A 14,084-nucleotide genomic window follows, 5' to 3' on the forward strand; every position below is an offset into this window, starting at 1 on the left:
CAAGTTCAGCTGTCATTAGTCCTTTCTTCTGAAATGACTAATTTCCATCACTCCATGTCATCCATGAACGGGAAAGTAATCAGCACCATTTAGAGAGAAAAACCACTTGAGCTGCAGGATCCTTTTCTCTCTGTCGGCTGATTGTGATTTCATATCTTTTATGTAAAGCAGACTTTCAGAGCTGTTACCTATTTAAGGAATTTTTCAATTAACATTTTTTTTCTTCAAGAGTGACCAGGGCCTTTCGATTCCACCACAAAGGATTGGCTTACTTTTCATATAACACTGAGCTCAGCTCAGTTCCTTCATCCTGAAGGTCTTTTATTTGGCAGTGATAATTTAGTTTAAACCCTCACCAATCAATAGCCGATCAATGCACAGCAGGAGAGGATTTCTATTGAAAACCCATTACACTTCAAGGGACTAAAATTTTCTCATTTGAACAAAAAGTGCTCCAACCTTATTCAAAATCTGTCTAATTGGCTCTTGGTTAAAAACAAAAATAAGCCTAAAAGGGAAGAAAGTTCCATATGAACATTAAGGAGAGACCGAGGTTAAGGCCTGGTCCTGAAAGGTAATGAGAACCTTTAGTTTTTGAAGAACTTAGTCTTTCAGGACTTGCCAAGGTTGGGCTCTAATGTTAAATTGCATTTTATGAAGAAGGTCATATTTATTTGTAAATGTTTGCATTAGGATTGATTTTCCTTGAGTGTGAAGTATATTATTTCAAAAAAATAAATCCTTCAAAATGCATGGTTTTTCTGCCTTCACAGGATGGGGTAAAATTAAATCCCAAACAACATGTGTAATCCATTATTTACCCATCTGTTAGCTGGTTGTTCTTCTAACCAGGGAATATCATAATCATGGGGTGTAAATATTGTAAAGCTGGCCTCAACTCTGACTGTGATGCAGAGGCTTGTGCTTTCCTGCAGAATGATCCTCAGCCCTCACCTGCGCTGTGAGTGTAATCTGATGCAACTGACATTGTGGGGGGCTTTATCATTGGTTTCTGTGTCATTGGTTCTCTGTTCAGCTGAGATTGCAGGACCACACTGATATGGTCTCAGGACCACTTCTAGGGCTGCTCTGCGAAACGCCCATTGCAAACTCCTGTTTTGGCAGGTGCTGGCTGGATCCTGGTCTGATTTCCCACAGTTTTGTCTCCATCTGCCTTCTCCTCCTTCCTCTGCTGTTTCTCTGTGCTCTCAAGTAGGAAAGGTGAGAGAAAGCTGTGTCATCCACAGCTGCAAGAGCATGGGCTCTTGGCAAAACAAATAGCTGTTTCCATGCCCCAGCTGAGTGACTGCTGCCACAGCTTCTGAGGCTGCCTGGTGGCCTCAGAACATGCAGAAGCTCCATGAGTGCACCTGTGCAGGTGGGGCCCCAAGGAAGCCTTCTGCTGAGTGCTACCTCTCTGACCCATACAGAGATCCTCTATTCTCCTGTTCCAGGACAGGCTGTGCCCCAAACCACCTCTCCAGGAAAGAAGTGACAGTCATGGGTTTCTCAGAAGTGGGGGAAAATTGTAGTTCTCCATGTGATCTGCAGGGAGAAGGGAACACCTTAGTTGCCCATTCTTAACCTCACTGAGGAGCAGATACTAGGGCTCTGGGTTTGCTTTGTCTAACCAGATTAACCCAGAGCCCCCAGAGAGCACTGGTACGTACCCTCTTTGACCACTCCTGGTGTGCGTCTCATGACATGGGAGATGCTGCGTCAGTGAACAGAGCTATGCTCCCAGCTTCCCTCCTGCCCAGCACCAATCCTGCCTGCTACCACTTTGCCTGGCCTTTCCCCTGCTACCTCTGTTGCTAGAGGTGAAATCCAGCCCTGCGCAGAGGCTGCAGCACAGGGTCCTTGTGCCATTTAATCCCTCATCCATTAGCCACATACATCTTTGTCCTGGGGTTCTGCTCTTGTTTTTTCTGTCCCATCCCACTTAGACACCAACAGAAGAAACGCCTTCCTGGGTGCCCGTGGTTTAACGCAGTGAGAGAGTACAAACAGTGACAGAGACACCTGGTTAATAACTCATATCACTCCCTCACAACACACCGTTTTCTAATCCGTAGTTGTTTCAAACAGCAGGGAAAGAAAGCACAGCCACACTGGAGCTGTTATGTTCTTGCACGAAGGTGGAGTTGAAAAAGTTACCCTTAGAAAACCATTGTTCCAATTCTTATGCTAGATGTTTTTATTTTCAAAGCTTTTTAAAGATAGTGAAAACCCCAAATCATTGTCAGAACAGTCTGACTTTGCAAGATTCTTCTCCAATGTTTTTTATCAGGACAATAACTGAATTTTTCAAAATCAAGCACAATGGATTTGCTTAGTGGCAAATAACTTTTCATCAAATTAAATCTTTTTATGCAGAATTAAAAAAATAAAACCTACCTTCAGCTAAAAACTTTGTTAAAAACTTTAGTGGAGGAAAAGAATATCTGAAAAATACCCTAGGAAATTGGGCAAGAGTGTATCCACTGAAAATTTTGTCAAACAAAACAGTTTTGATTTACACTTCTATTTAGTAAAATGATTTTCCCAAGCTTTGGTCAATTCTGCTTGAGAAATGTAAAGAAGTTAGATTCAATCTTAGCAACTAGAAGTGGAAAGAGCTTTTACATCATTTTGTTCTTCTCTTTGTGGAAGACAAAGGATTTTTGTTCTTCCTACCATGTGTCTTCCTACAGTATGCTTTGTCCCAACCAGGACAGAAGTAATTGTCGACATTAAAAAGAAATAAAATCTTTATGAGTGTTATCAACGTCACTTTGGCTAATAAAATACAAGATAAAGGGAGCTAAGACACTCTGCAGCATTAAAAATACTCCAAGAAGGTGATGACATTTAGGTTGGGTTTTTCTCAGTTAATTTCAATTAGTTTCTGTCTCTCTGAATTTTTAATTTTCTATGTCTACTCAAGACTGTCTATCAAGATCACCTGTGTGGTAATGTTTTGGTGAGGGGGCTGCCCCTGCGAAGGGACTCTAAACTTAGTTGAGCCTTGAAATGACCAGTACATTTCCTGCAGATTGTTTTTTTTCCTCACTGAAATCTGTGTAGGTGGCTGGAAAACCTTTTTTTAAAGAAATGAGCACAGAATGAATTGTTAGAATAAAAGTGCAAAGTGGCATGGTTTCACTGGAGAAACCCCAGCTCCCCTGTACGATACAGCACACAGCTGTGCTCCACAGACGCAAGCAGGTTTCTGGCTGCCTTATTTCCCCTCCTCAGCATTGTTTGGGATTTTTTGTCAGGCTGCCTTCCTCTAAAGCCGCCTCCCCTGAGACAGGGGCTCTTGGCTGCCTTTGAGAAGTGACCCATCCTGCCACCAGCCCCAGCTCTGCAGCCCCACAGTATCCTCCCACACAGTCCCGCGCCTGCTGCCCACAGCCAGCACTGCTGCTAGAGGGAAGCTATGCCAGAAATGGCTAGTTGAATGTAAAAAAGAGCACCTCAAACTCCAAAAGGCCAGAAAAACATATTGTTATTCATTAAGGACGTGCTTCTCTGCTGCTTTGCTTAGGTGAGGTTATACAAGTAATCACACTGCCATAAGTGGCTGAGCAGGAGTGACTTGCATGGGAGGGTTTGCAGGAACCAGACCTCGGGTTTGGTCTCAGTTATACTGGTTTAACTCCAGGGTAATACTATGCCAGTAGTTAATTTGGTTTGGTTTTAATTAACAATGGACATCAAATATTTCTGCTGCTCTAAATTCAAGTGAATGTCATGTACTTAAACACAGCCACTGCCATCCCAAATACTGTCAATAATTTTTTTTTTTTTCTGAAAATACTTCTTAGTGAGTTGCTTGCCTCTCTGCACTAATTTTAGCGAGGACCAGTCTTGTGCCATGTAGCAGAAGTTTACCCGTTGCTGATGTGAAAAGTCCCACAGATCCCATTATGGAAAGGCTCCTGTAATCCATGTCCTCTGAAGCTACCAAGAAGCCCTAGCTGTGGGACCCACACCACACTCAGCCCCCAGACCTCTGTGCCCCAGTGCAGTTCAGATTGACCCCCTAGTTTGGCCTGATCCAGAGATGAACTTAGGCTCCTCAGTGTGGAGTTAATACCCCGGCTTTCATGCCAGAAGCATCTTCTTGAAAAGCATCCCTTAAACGTCATCAGACAGACATTAAGTAAAATGAGGAAGCATGGGAAATCTCAGAAGGGATCCTGTTTGCAGACTTCCAGATCCGCCCGCAGGTCCTCTTGGAGGATATGGATCCAACTAAGAGTGGTATAATAATAACAGCGGTATAATAATAACAGCAACAGAAATAACAGTTGCGTATGATGCCTACTTTTCGGTAATGTACTCAGGAAATCACACTATAACGCCGATTCTTGAGCAGCTTTTGCAGGAAGTGAGGCTTCACAGGTTGTCATTTTAGTACTCTCGCTCTTCTATGCCACTTCCTCGCCCATTAGCCAAGATTTATTTTGTAGGTAGATGATTTGCTTTCTTTTACAGAAGAATTGGGTGCTCTCATTTCTTCCTTTCAGTTTTCTGTTTTAGCAGCAATCTGGTAAAGCTGCTGATGTTTCCAGGAATGTGGTCTTCCATATTGATATAAAATGGTGACCATCAACTTTGTACTTATTTTTCTATACACTGGAAAAATTCCCAGGGGATTAGTCTAAGCATCTCCAATGACCATTAAAAAGTAGCTAAACAAGCATAAGGAAGAGCATTTATTTTGACAAGACAAAGTTTTGGCACCTTTACCCGTGCTCCCTAATCTCTTACACCGAGCACTGACATCAGCAGGCTCCTGGGACAAGGTACTATTCAAGAGGGCGAATTGAAAGCCCTCTTACTTTAGCCCTGAGTAGTTAAAATCCAAAAAGGTTCATTGTGCTAGTAGTCCTTTCAGAACCCCTGCCTCTTCAATGATAGCCATTTCTCCTTAGCGAACCCTTTCTACTCCTTTTCTTCTCTGTTCCTCTCTCCTCCTTTTAAGGCTCCTTTGAGTGAGTGCTGTGCCTCTTGTTTTTCTTTTCCTTTGCCTGCTTCCTCCCTCTTATTTGTTTAAACCATTCCCTTGTTCATCTGCTCTCATTTTCTCTCTGCCTCTAACCCCCCCCCCATTCAGTGTTATTCTCCGTTGTTTTTTTCTGTGTGGGTGTGAGCACATTCTCCTGCCTTATCAGCTCTCTGGCCCTTTCTCTACAACATCTGAGTGGATGCTGGAATGATCTTTAGCCAGAATCTCCCTAGGGGTCTCAGTCCCAGGCTCCAGAGCTTCTGAAATGAGATGGAAAAAGAGAGACACCCTGGCAGCAGCTTGTCCCTAATGGCCAGATGGCCAGCACTCACATTAATACAATATCAGGCATTGCTGTAGTTCTGCCTTGGAAACTGCTTGCCTGTGCTGGCATCTTCTCACACTCCTCTGACAGCCATGCCAGTCCCAGCACCCTCTTGGGAAAAGAAATGGAAATGACCACATAAATACTTTGAATTCAAGTCACTGTGCAACAAGAATTATCTAATATTTTCATGCGTGAACGTTTACGTTATCCCCTCCCCCTGCACACTCCCCCCTCTGTCGCCCTCCACTTCCATTATACATTGTCCTTTCCTGTATGTTTTGCTGATATTGAATTCAGCTCCCTTGCAGCCTGGGACTGATGTTTTTGAATTTACCCTAGCTTTCATGTGTACATCCTTTCACACTGTGCTTTGTCGGGTGGGAGACCAGAAAGCAATTGCACATGTCAGGACTGGAAGCGGCCAACTATCTACAAAGGAACAAACGGCTGTTAATGTTTGGCTATGGTTAGATGGAGGAACAAGCAGGCAGTGCCTTCCCCCCTCCCCCCCACCCCCTTTTTTTTTTTCATGACCTTGTAATACCGTGGGGCTTTGCTCTGTGTCATGCCATTCCCAGAAAAATAAGGATGTGAAACAGAACGTTTTTGGCTGATGGCAGGATCAGAGGAGGCAGAGGTGGAAAAAAGCTGTTGAGTGCATCCAGCGCTCACAGCCGCTCTTTCTTCTCTCCCCAGGAGTGCATTATTCAGCCCACCTCCGTTGCCAGAGCCGCCCCTCTGGGTCTAGCTTCCCCAAAACTATGCATGGTGCAGTGTAAGCAAGGGCTGTGTGCAGGGCTCTTCTTCCTGGACTCCGACAGGGTACGATGCGGCTCAGCTTTGTCTGTTGTGGGGTCAGACTTGGCCTGCTACAGAGAAAGATGTGTTTGGTGTCACTGGAATGGCCAATCTGCAGTTGCTCACCCAGGTGTCCCTGCTCGTCTGCCTGCAGCAGGCTCCAGCCCACGTGCCAAAGGAGAAGTTACCTACCTACGTGGGAACGTTGTCCCCTCCTGTGGATCCCAGAGCTTCCCGTGCTCACATGTTGGGATGGGTGGGCAGTCTGAGCATGTAGGAGCACCTATCACCTCAGTGCGGCATCAAACCATAAGCCACTGAGCAGAGAGGTGAAATTCTTTCAGAGGAACTGTGTGGAGTCTCTCGCTCCCGTTGGTAAGGGATGGCTCGCCAGGCCAGTCCTGCTGGGACGGCTCAGGTGGACATTCCCTTGCTGGTGTGACTAAGGGCACCACCCAATGCTGTGCGGGCAGCTTTGTTCGCCTTTTAACCTCTGCTTGTCTCTTGCTTGTCTGTCTCCCTTACAGCTTTCTAATCTTTCCTGGTTTTCTTTTACTTGGAGTGGAAAGGGGAGGAAGGGGAGGGAGACTTAATCCTGTACTGCTTCTTTTTTTTTTTGGTAGGCTAACCCTTGCTTGTTTAGGATCTGACCCTGTTCCCATTGAAGTAAATCCCAAAACTCCCATCATGTTCAGTGAAAACAAGAGTAGGCTCTTAAACCATTACTATTAATAATTATGTTAAATGATGCTAATTACTACTGCTATGACTACTATGTCTACTACAACTATTACTATTACTAGTATTGCTAGTATCGCTATTACAGCTAATAATATGATTTATTACCTATTTCTTTTTTCTTTGGAGCACTTTGTAGAGGCTGGGAGCACCATACACAGCTTAAAGGATTTCCAATTTCCGGCTGAAAAGCCAGAAATTATTTTGGTGGGAACCTTTAGCCAGGAAATTACCTCTTATGCTAAAAGAGGCAACAGCATTTAGTTGAGTTTATATCTAGGAAGTGAACAATGGCTGGAGTTAAAGAAGAAGGAGACTGAAACAAATGGGGCTTGGCAGGTCTGCCTCAGCTTTGGCGGAGAGGTTTACGAGCCTCTCAAGTGCCTTGGAAGTTGCAGACAGTGCTACCTTTAGACTTAGGGAGATGTAATGAGAGGGGAGAACAGGTGGCCCGGCCCTTTATGCACAGAGGGTTAGTAAATATTTTTCGGCAAACAGGGTTGGCATTAGTGCACAAGCCTGACTGGGGCTTCATTAAACACCGTTTCTGCTTCAGATCATTAATACATTTTAATTGTGTGTCCAGCGGTCAGCGTGGGTTGGGGGGACGCGGCGAGATGAATGGGAAGCCGGGAGGTGAGGGGTGCATGTGGGGATCCCCCGCGCGCGGCAGCCGGAAGGGCGCCCTCCGCGCACCCAGCCCACGTGCCCCCTCTCCTCCCTCTTCCTCTCACCCGACCGGTAACGAATTTTGCACAGGACATTTCCTCTGGGATTAAATAATGCCTGGCTGGGGTTAATAGCACTTGGCTGTGCTTCATGTCAGCAGCTCCACCTAGCTGGTCATTAATCCATGGCCCCAGGGGAAGTCCTGTACTTCAATTATTGTTGGATTAATGAGATTAGATCTAGTCTGTACCACTCAACAGTTAATTTCCTCGTTTAGAATGTTTAAAATTATGTGAGTGATGGGGAAAAATTTTATGTTCTTAATATAAAAAATTCTCATCTCCTTTATCGCGAACTGCGTCATGGGCCTTCGTTTGGTTGAGGCATCACTCCTGAAGAGACAGTGGGTACTGAGAGAATCAGTAAGTGCAGAAGGGGTATGGTCTGCGTTAGAAACAGAAATTGCACTAACCATGGCTGTCACATTAGAGTTAGTGCGATGGACTGGCAGTGATTTCCACTTAAACACCAATCAATATTAATAGCAATGGAGAGGGCAGCTTCTGGTCTGAGCAGTGTGTGAAGTAGTTCTCGTGCATATTTATTAGGACATAAGTACATAGTATGGGATCCTCTTCTGCTGATCTAATCTAGTTATATTATCCAAGACAGCTAAATGTATAGGTAATAAAAGCGTGTGCTGATATATCATTAACTTGAACAGCCAACAGACAACTTAATTTTCCTCTATGGTGGGAGATAATCTTGATTCATCTGTTCTCATTTCTATCTCTGGATTGCTGAGTTTGTATGTCTTTTGTTCATGTCTTTTCTCCAGGTATAGGTCAGGTTTTGTCTTAATGTTCACATTAGAGAATGGTAACATAGGTGCACCTTTCCATGCATGTATCGTGAAACCACTTGGATGGCTCTTTTCTCCATGCTGTCCTCTGCCTTCACATTTTACGCCTGACAATTAAAAGCAGCAAAGCTGCCCATCTTTCCTTCCTCCATGCTACTGCACGCGGGTGAGGGTGCTGCTGTTCCCCTTCCCGGACCCTGGACTTGCCCTACTGTCCGCTGGCCTTGGCTGCCAGCGGGCACGGGCAGGAGATGCTCCTCGGACTACACTGCACACTGACCCCTGACTGCCCCTAGAAAGAAGAGGGAAGGTCACTGATTTCCTTAAACTTCTGATGCATTTTCAGGCAAAACTGAAGTAGCAGTGAGTGTTTTGTGAGAAGAAATACAATATAGGCCTAATGCTTTTTCAAAAGCCTAACTAAAGACGGAGATATCCCCATTACAAATCAAAACTAGCAACGTCTGTCCAAAGACCGGATCATGTTAAGTATAAATCCACAGCGGGGTAGGGCTGAGAAATTGAGACTTGTGTATGCCTTTAAAGGCAGAGGCTGCAGTGCGGGGCTGCCTTTAGTGTTGCCTCTCCTTCTAGCCCTCAAAGCCTTCATCCCTTGCAGGGTGGCGGCCACCTCTGGGAGGAGGGATAGAGGCATTGCCTCTCTGCTCATCCATTCTCAGCCTCTTCACCAAGTCACTGCCTCCCCAGACCAGTGAGGGCACGGAATCAAGTCCCGTGGGACAGGGGAACACGGAGGGGGCTCTGCACCCCCTCCTTTGTGCGAGTGATGCTAAAAGTCCCAGGGCAGCAGAAACTTTGCTGGGGCTGAGCTCAAAGGAGAAATGAATGGGCAGGAGGATTGGTCGCCAACCCTTTTATCAATATTAAAAACATAAGTTAAAACATAGCAGCAGGTAACCCACAGGCATCACGGGGTCTCAGCAGTGATCTTGTTTACCCCAGTATCCTATCCCTGATGATGCTGCTATTAGGCACTTGGATTCATTAGGGGAAGGTCTATTAGACTCCTCAAAATAGTTACAAAATAGCTAATTCAGGCAATGTCAGTGGTTGTCTGAGTTACACTGAAAGCACACAAGTCTGTATCTCACATACATACATACGTAAAATGATTCTGTCTGGTGTAACCAGATGTCCCCATTATCCATGTAAAGGATAGAGGGCATCGTGAATTTTTCATGCAGAGTGATTTCCATTTAAGTGCTGATCTGGATAACATTGATCTGCAGTCCCCTGGTCATGCTATTATTCTTCCATAGACATGAACAGTTTTGATTCTTCCAAGGGGAAATATAATTTTTTTTGCCTCCACATTGACATAATGAATGGGACACTGAAATAAAAAGAAAGGTTGAATGGAGCAGGAAGCCTGCGTGTGACCTAACAAAGAGAAGAGTTTTATAGAAAACTTTCTAAAAAATGCAAAACGTTGACCAGAAGTATCCTTTAGGAAAATGATACATTTGATTATTATAGCCGTAACAATGAGCTTTAGTTACAGCAGTGGTAAATTGAGTATCTCACTGGGGACAAGGCTGCAGATTAGACTTCAACTTGGAAATGATATACATTCAAGTAAGCTGAATTTGATCCCAGCCTGACTGTGTAATGTGGTGGTGGTGGTGGTGGGGGGGGGGGGGGCAAGGAGAGCAAGAAGAAAAAGAGGGAGAGAGATTATAGAGTGTGTGGACCATATAATGCCTGTGTCTGAACCTGATCCACTTGAGGAACCAGCAGGATGATATGGTGGGGGCCCACCTTGTCCCTTTCATCTTAAAATTCAGAGAAAGAAACTGCATCAACATTTGTCCTCTATTAGAGGTTTATTTTGTCATATTCCTCCTAAAAGCCAGGCAAGGATGGGCAAACATCCACCTACATGTAATTCACCTGCCTACCCAAACACATGGCAAACATCAGGAGAGCTGCTAATGCATGCAGAAAGGTGGCAGGACGTGGTGAGGGAGTAGTTCTCTACTGTCTTGCTTGGAAGATGGGCTGAGGGGAGCAAAACCCCATCAGTCAGCTTCCCCAGGCCATTTTTTTCTGGGTAGAGATGACAAATACCCATCTCACCTTATGACTGTAGTCCATATCCTGTGCGATGAGATGCTGCTGAGCAAGGGAGAACGGTGTCTGTGAGAAGTGTCCCACATCCTCAGCCTCTCTCGAGTATTAGTCACTGTTCCTGGCACTGGTTCCCCCATGTCCGAGCTGAGCACTTTCCCAAACATACGGTGCGTGGCTTTGCCTTCTCGCTTGCCACAGCAGAGCCAAAGCCAGGAGGTGGAGGGCTCTGCAGTGGGATTTAAGCCTGTAGCATCCGCTCACGGAGAAAAGGGCGCAGTGTGTTTAGTCTCTCACTCTTTTGTACAAACATTCCCTGAAATCAGCGGATTTGCTCATTTCCACGAATTTTTCACTTTTGCTTCCTGTGCTGAGGATGTTGTTCCAGCAGACCCCTGGGTACCAGGTAGCGAGAGGGCCGAGGCAGCGAGGCATCCCTCTCTCTTCCCCCATCCCCCTTTCTTCTTTTGGAAGCCACCAAATTTTACACAATCTGTTCAACTCATCTCCAGAGGTAAAAGACAGAAACAGTTGCCAGTTATGTGGGGCTCAGTGATCAGCGGTATCAATGCAGTCCCTTCATTTGCCTCCTGGCTCCGGCTTCCTGATCGGTATGGCCGTTAGCGGAGACAATGCCAGCAGAGCAGATGCAGAACTACAAACCACTGAAGGATGAAAGAGAAAGAGAAAAGTCTGTTTATTGCAGCCAGCTCTAAAAGGGGGGGGGGGTGGATGGAAGGGGGGAGAAAAAATGACCCAAACTCCATCCAATTAAATTTTCTAATTAAACTGAGGACACACGCATTCTCTCCCCCTCACATTCCCTTTCTGCACACATGCACACGCTCATGCACACGTGCACCCCGGTGCTTTTGGAGCGGGGGTCCTGCCGTGGAGCTCATCCTCCTGGTTCGTGGTGCGGCACATTGTAACAAAGAGAGAGGAGCCTGGTCAGGCTGCAGAAATGATAATGACATTCTTCTTTTAACAGAGAAACTTCACCACTCCAGCAACAGCATTTAAGGGAAGAACCACTGATGGAAAAATATAGAAGCAGCAGCAAGGAAAAGAAGAAACAATGTGAAATAGGTCAACCCTCCCCCGTTTTCTTTGCAGAATCGTAAAATTAAACAAACTCCCTGGAAGACTTAAACATTCACTATACTGATGCACTATTTTGTTACTTCTCCAGTGCTGATTAGAAATGTGTGTGGCTGGAGAAATCCTGATGTGACTAGCTGGAAGTCCTCAGCCATGGGGCTGGCCTTCACTGCTCCACGTTTTGGCCCCACTGTTGGGAGGGGACAGCTGGGGTGACACACTGCTGGAGCCAACCTCTGCTTCTACCAGAAGAGTCTTCAGGGTAACTTTCTTTAAACAGGGCTTGGAGATGGGTAGGTCTCACTAGAGCATTGAGGAACTCCCGTTCCCCCTGAGCATCTCTTCCAAAACAGAAAAGGAGGTGGGCATGCTCCTTAATCAAGGGAAATGCACAAGGATAGAGAATTTAGAAAAACAGGAGCTGTAATGATATAAATACACCCGAGGTAGGCATGAGTCCCTCTGGTAGTTCAACTGTGCTTTGAAACTGGCAAGAAAAATGTCTTGAATTGAGACTTAATAAAAAATCATAGCCAAAACACAGTATATGATGGCAGACATCATTTGCCAGCCTGAGCAACAAGCATCTGTCAATGAGCATCTTGTGACTTACCACCATAAACATGCGGCGTGCTGCTCAGAACAGGAACTTTTACAGGGTGATACTGAGACACCAAGTATAAATAATAATCCAAATTAAAGTATGTCCAGCATCCTGAGAACAAGAGAGGCCAGGGCAAGGGCACTGCAAACAGCTCATGGTACCACTCAAAGCTACAATGAAGGTAATTCCCTGGCCACCTCCACCTCTTTCCTGTGGGAGGTCTCAGGGGCTTCAAGTTGTCCTGTGCCTGTGGGTGAACCATGGGTGGTGTCTGCAGCATGGGGTTGAAACCTAGTGGGATGTTTTCACCATGGTTGGTGGTGCTGGTGTGGTGGAAAGGATGATCTAATGTTTATAGAAGGTTTGGGCTGGGGTGAAGGTCAACTGGCAGGAGTTCACACAAGATGAAACAGAGGGAATGATAGGTTACAGACAACAACCAGAGGGGCTGGATACAATTGTATCACTCCCACCAATTATGGTGTATAGGAAGCTGTTATTTATTAATCAGGCTGAAAAGATGACACTGGGTACCAGGCTGCCTCTTGAATTCCCAGGTAGCGTCTATGCTGAAGAGCCCACTTGAGATTGGTAATGGCGCTTGTGTGTTCGCCTTCAAGTGAGACAAGCTGGGCTGGGGGTTAGGCACCACGATCTTTCTGATGGATAGGCTGGTCCAGGGTGATGAACCTCTGACTTTGTGATTTGCTTTCCTGCCTCAGTCATCCCTTCTCACAGGCTCCGTGGAGGGGGCTGGGCTCCAGTATTGGCACATCTTAGTGAAACACTGAGTCCAGTCTGAACATGTTTTTTCTGGGTAGCCGACCCAAGTGAGTTAATGTGGTTTTGCAGACTTTTGGTTTTGTTCTAGCAAACAGAGAGCTTGAGGTCAACAGTTCTCAGTTTGGTAATTTCTAAATTGAAATAGATAAACCCCCAAACTTTCAGGTTGTGGGCAGCTCTGTATAGAGGATTGACACAACAAAAAAAATGAAACTGGGCAATCATCTGCAGCAAGACCTCATTAATATGACTGCACATAGGTGACCAGAAGTGAAACTGGTGTAAACTCAGTATCCACTCAGCCTGTAGCACATGAGTGTTTTCCACAAACATTCCACTGTTCAATCCTTCCAGCTGCCCTTCATATAGTCTTTTACCTGAGCATCTTTTTAGGGGAAGCTGCAAATTATGCCCCTTGACCATGCTCATGGCGTCACCCAGCTACTGGGTGTGAAAATTTTTTCAAGGACTGAAGACACGTTCAAGCTCTCTCACATCAGACACATCAGCTTGTTGGGAGATTTGTCCTACCTCTCAGGATGCAGTCCTGCAAAGCCTGCTGAGATCCTACCTTTTCAGTAAGCCACCACACACTTTTGCAGCCCAAGACACTAATTGTCTGACGATGTTTTGCCTTATTAATTGGTGACAGATATTATCTCAGATTAGAAAAGCAGTTTTTGCTGACTGCCACCAGTGTAAAGAGGCAGATCAGAGGAGAAACTAACAGTTGACCCAGTTTTCAAACCAGGACCAACCTTAGGTGCCAAATCACTGTGTCTGAACATTCAAATGAGTGCATAAATACCCATTTTACTAATCTAAAAGACACTTGAGGAACATGCTGCAGGGTCAGGGTGCTGAGCTTTATTGTCTGGATTTGAAAATAGGGCATTTTGTCCCGGAAGCACAGAAGCAGAAGGGAGCTCTGGTCACCATTCGCTCCAGTCTTGGAACATCACTCGTAGTAGCTGGGCAGCCTCCCCTGGGCAGAGGCTGAAGCAGAGAGCCAGGGCTCTTGTTTTAGGGAGGAGGAAAGGCCTGGGAGCTGGGAACAGGGCTGGGTAAAAGGGGTGCAGGAGGGGTCAGGCTGGGTTTGGGTGGTATGATCATCTGC

Source organism: Vanellus vanellus, assembly GCF_965231255.1.
Source record: "Vanellus vanellus genome assembly, chromosome: 3".
In the NCBI taxonomy this organism is placed as follows: Eukaryota; Metazoa; Chordata; class Aves; order Charadriiformes; family Charadriidae; genus Vanellus; species Vanellus vanellus.